Genomic DNA, 5,762 nt, shown 5'->3' on the forward strand with positions numbered 1-5,762 from the left:
CTCCCTCTAGAGGAGCAAAAATTACTGCAAGGACAACGAACAGAATTCTTAACGCAAAATTAAAATGGCACCCAGGAAGAAAAATCTTGGTTATGACTCTGTATAACGCAAACCTGCCTTGTGTGATAACTGGCACCTTAACCCCATTTATTATATTTTTCATAAACTCTTGTAATTCTAACCTGGTCCGTTGGCCTTTGAAGGGTTTTCTCTAAATCATTGATCTGTTACACCTTCTATTTGCAAAGAAGAATTTTTTAGAAAAACTTTTATTTATTTAAGTGTGTTTTTCCAGGACCCATCAGTTCCAAGTCAAGTAGTTGTTTCAATCTAGTTGTGGAAGGCGCAGCTCACAGTGGCCCATGTCGGGATCGAACCAGCAACCTTGTTAAGAGCACCGTGCTCTAACCAACTGAGCTAACCGGCTGCCCCGCAAAGAAGAAATTTTATGACCATGTGGTCCAATGCCCTCAACCTACAGATGAGAAATTTCCCCCCAAATGAAAGTGGCTTGCTCATCCCTCAGCCGGGAGAGGTATCCTGGGCAAATGGCTCCCCCAGCCCTGGAGCAAGGCTTGGCAGTGCTGACATGCTGGGGCAGCAGGAGACAAGTCCCATCATTACTGCCAGTATCGGTATCATTTAACGCAAGACCAAATACCTATGAACAGTCCTTTCAGTCCCTGGGGCTGGGGTACTATTTTGTGCCCTGTTAAAGGAAAGAATCATGATGATGGATCACTGTGGAGTTTGTCAGCTTCCCACGTAAGCAGAGGCCTTGTTTAAACTCAGAACCATCTCTTAAAATCAGTGTTTCTTAAAAATGTTCAGTCTGTATTTGGGAAGAGATGGCAAAATGGGTGAATCTAAATGTCGGTTTCAATTAATTCATCAGTCAATCCATTTTTGGCTGAGTACTCTGATTAACAGTCAAATGGTTTCACACGGTCAGTCAAAATGACAATCTAGTTTAAAATGCATCCATTGAGTACTGTACTAATGCCAGGGGTCTGACGACAAGAGTGCTACAGCGGCAGGTGGACTACACATAGCTCAGGCAGGTCACCATAAAATGGAGCCACTGGCCACTGAAGGGTAGGGCTAGAGGGCACAGATAAATCTATGTCAACTCCTAGTTTTCTTGTCTATGTAAGGGGCACATCCAATTGACATATTTATTGAGTATTTGCTATGTTTCAGACACCCTTCTAAGGTGCTGGAATACAAAACTGAATGATAAAAATCCCTGCCTTTACAGAGCTTACTTTCTAGTCAGAGGTAGGAAGGTGAGGGAGGACACACACTGCACAGATGATCCTTGAACAATACTAACACGGTGTGTGTGTATATGTGTGTGTGTGTGTGTGTGTGTGTGTGTGTGTGTGTGTGTGCGGGCAGGGGTGGTGCTTAGGGGCACTGAACCTCCAAGCAATAAAAGGTAACTATGCTGGCCCTCCGCATACGCAGATTCACACTCGTGGATCGAAAATGTGTGAGTAAATTCAATACGTAAGTTAGTTATAGAGCTATAGAAAAATAATGTAAAGGTAATAGGTGTGTAGGCGCCGTAGGGAAGGGGGCAGACCACAATTCCAGATAGAATGGTCAAGATACGTCCCTGAGGCAACATTACATTTTAAAACAGGGATCAGGTTTGGCAGAACTGAAAATTCTATCAGCATTTGTTCAATACACAAGTTCTCTAACTGCATCCACTAGTACAATCTAAATATTAGAACCAAAAAGACATTTCAAGTGACACCTCGCTAGGCCAATACCAGTAGGCATGACAGCCCTGCCTAGATCTACCTTTCTTGCCCACGTGATTAAACCTTGATGCCTCGGCAAGAAAAGTGACTGAAAAGTAAGAAGATAAAGATAACAGAGATTGTATAATATAGTACTACTATGTGACAAGCCCTGCTTTAAGTACTTAATATACTTTAACTCACTAAAAAAAAAAAGCTGTTTCTTATAGAAATTTTATACATAGAATTAGAGAAAATAGTAGGAATCCTACATACACATTACCCAGCTTCAGCAACTATTAATGTTCTGCTATTCTTGCTTCAGCTACCACTTTTCTGCGGGCATAGGGACCGGCATGGAGTATTCTAAAGCAATACAGGCCTCCTGTTCACTTCCCACACAAAGACTTTAGTCCACACTCTGAGAGAACAATTTTTTTAATGGCATAATAAAACTGTCATAGCCAATACGATGAACAATTCCCTGCTATCCCCTAATATCCGTCCCACTTCTAATTTTCCCTATTTGCCCATCTTTGCAACTGGTCTGACCTCATCAGGGTCCAAATGAAGTCTACAGCCTTGGAATATGCCTCTTGGACTTTTTACGTTTTATAATAGTTTTCCCTCCCTTTTCCCCTTATAGATGCTCCCTTATTCCGGATTTGGTTGATTTTATCTTTGTAGCATCATTTTTTTCTATTCCTGTGTGCCGTGTATATCTTGTAAACACTGGTTACACCTAGAGGCTACGAAGATTCAGGTGCAACATATTTTGGGGGGGAGGCAAGATACTTTATAGGTGGTTCTGTGTACTTCTTTTTACATCACACCAGGAGCACCCAGGTGCCTGGCTGTTCCACTTTTAATGACTGAGCCGAGCAATGGCGTTAGCCTGATCCACCCCTTAACCGTCTCCCCAAAGCTCTCCCCAGCTCTTCTCAACAGCTCTACCAGGCGGGCACCACCATTATCTCCACAGCAGTTAGGCGTTTGCCTACATAATGGAAGCAGATTCTGCAAACCTGAAGCATCCAGCCCACATGGGGCCTGCACCTGAGCTCTCAGATGCCCTCCCACCTTTCTAATTCCTGAAGCGCTCCCAGTGCCCATTGGAACTCCTGGTCAGAACCCAGCAAAAAGCCTGTGTCTTCAGCTTCTCCTCTGAGGGTTCCCTTTTCTTACTCCATCTAAACTGTGGCTTTCCTTACAGTACGGTTTCCCTGCCGCCCTCTTCATCTCATGTCATCAGACACTCCTCACTTCCCCTCCGTGTTGCAGGTATCGATGCTACTCCCTCTTCCTGTCCACTTCCTCTCACTCTCTGAAGAGTTAAGCATGTCTCTCACTGACACGCTAAAACGAGGCCTGTCCTAACACAGATGACCATTCCAAAACCCCGGCCTCAGTTCCCTGACCTTCTAGTCTTCAACACACTTGTCTGCTTCCCTACTGCAGCCACCCACACGATGGCTGTACCCTTGACATTACCAAGGGCCACCCTCTGTAAGTACAACTATAAACGACCCATTTTCGGACCTCCAGTCTCTCAGCTATGCACTCTAGCATCCTGACTCCAACAATTCATCGGCCCCAAGGACCTACTACTTTGTCACTGACAAGTTTCTGACCCCCTGAGAGCTATATACAGACTTTATAAAGGCTAAAATTTCATCCAAAGATGACAGTTAATCAGCCTTTAAATAAAACTGTTAAGTAGCACTGATATGAAACATGGAACCCCCTCAGAGATCTAGAGATAGGTCTGCTCACACATGACAGCTAATCAAAGGAGGATGTGGATGACACAGAAAATGATCAAAGACGAAAACCAAAGTTAAGAATTCCACAGATTCAACTCCGGAGGTTTCCACAACACTATCAACCAGGACTAAGACCTCTGGGGAACACAGATGCAAGAAAGGCAGTTTCCTTTGGAAACTAGCTGAAATGATTTGCTACCTGACGTTACAATTTGCCCCTGGAACATTTATAAAAGCCTTCTGTCTGAGGCAACACAAACCCAAAGGATACGGAGTTAAAAACTCCAACCAAAATGTAGGGAACGTGACAACCTAATCCAATTCAAGAGACAAAACATGGAGAGCACTTCTTTATGATCTTTAATGGTTGAAAACCTATCCATTTAATGTGGTCACACAACATCTTTATGAGAAACTACACTTTGAAGAGTAGAATCTGCTCTACCTGCTGATCCTTGCAACTCTTTTATCATCAAACAGTAACCCCCAGGAATCAAAGTAAAGCTCTTGATTGTTCATGGTCTTTATTTACTATGTGTATAGAAAACAAAGAATTAGAAAACCTGTCAAATTTTTGAACATGAAAAGGATTTTTTTTTCTTTTAAAGATTTTTGTTAGGGAATATTGGAGAACAGTGTGATCCAGGGCCCATCAGCTCCAAGTCATTGTCTTTCAATCTAGTTGTGGAGGGCACAGCTCAGCTCCAAGTCCAGTCGCCGTTTTCAGTATTTGGTTGCAGGGGGCACAAGCCCACCATCCTATGTGGGAATTGAACCAGCAACCTTGTTTTTCAGAGCACATGCTCTAACCAACTGAGCCATCCGGCCACCCCTGAAAGATTCTTTAGAAATGTTGCCAGAGTCCATGACACTTGAGATGTCCTTACAATGAATTTTCATCAGCTTCTGAAAGAACTTTTTTCAACTCATTTTCTGAGCCAAAAGGTTAATGAAACCACAGCCACAAAACAGGATAGGCCTACAACCAAGAAACAGCAAGCTGCTTGCACTGAATTCAACAAAATATTCACGAGAAGTGGAGATCTTCTCAAACAACTCTACAAAACTAGGAAGTTTTTCAACCTCTTGAGTCCATCTTCATCAAGTTATAGAGAAACCAATAGAAAACTTGATGTTAGCCCAGAACCATGGATTCACACTTGGTCAGACAGAGGCAACCAGCTGCCATGGTCTTAGCCCTTCACTCCAAGGCCATGGTTAACTGCTGGAGCTCCTGGGCCAGTGAAAGTTCTGCTCCTAAACTGCATTATCAAAGGAAGAGGAAGAACTAGAGCAGCATAGGAAATAACTGATTTTGTGCTTCAAAGAAATTATCTAGATTTCTCATAGAATACTTTTAGAAACACCTGCATTATTTGAAGGGATTAGGAAATCAACAAAATATGATAGAAAATTGATACATCTACAATTGACAAAATTATGTGCCAGCCTTTGGGCCGAGAGACCCAAACCTTCTCTCTTCAAATGGAAAGTAACTGTACCACCAATAATTATGGCCACTAAAACGTCAAGCACTCAAAATTCAATTGCAGCCCATCAGCAGGTAGTCCTGGAAGCGTGCCTAAGAACAGGCTCCTTCTTCCTAGCCTTCTGGGGAGCCAGGCAGTACTGAGCGAAGTAGAGTTTCAGACAAGTTTGGCAAGAATACTACCAGTGCTTACTACATTCCACAGCCGAGGGCCCACAATCCAAACAGGGAAACAGACACATCAGCAAGAGTTATGAGAAAAATGGTCCTCAAATAGAATCCCTGTATAGTAACAAATGTTGGCATTTTACAGGCCACTTCCTCCCAGCAGCAACGTAAATGAGAATGAATTGTCCCTAAATCCTGCCGACACGACTTTTGCCCAAGTGAAATTGATTCCAAACTTAGAATTTTATTAGATTTACCAAAAGATGTAACAGCTCTGAGGAGCTTGAGCACCCGATTCAAATACACCTTGTCAGAGTGAGACCAGACAAACACAAGAACCAGAAGATGCGAAACGTAAAATCCCAAAGTGTACAGATTGCTACGTCTGTTTTGTATTCTCTTTGGTTGTTTGTAGAATATTTTAGAGGGGTGACCACTGCATTTCACTGAAATTGTTTTGTATTTTGAACTTTTTTAAAGTCAGGAAGGGAGGCTATTATGAACCTAATAAATTCGACTTAAAGTTGTAAAAGCTCAGTTAACTCCTGCCCCCCCAACAATAACCCACCAACTCTCAAACAATCAGCTGCAAGC

This window comes from Rhinolophus sinicus, chromosome 14, assembly GCF_057876585.1.
Source record: "Rhinolophus sinicus isolate RSI-liver-muscle chromosome 14, RSI-T2T, whole genome shotgun sequence".
In the NCBI taxonomy this organism is placed as follows: Eukaryota; Metazoa; Chordata; class Mammalia; order Chiroptera; family Rhinolophidae; genus Rhinolophus; species Rhinolophus sinicus.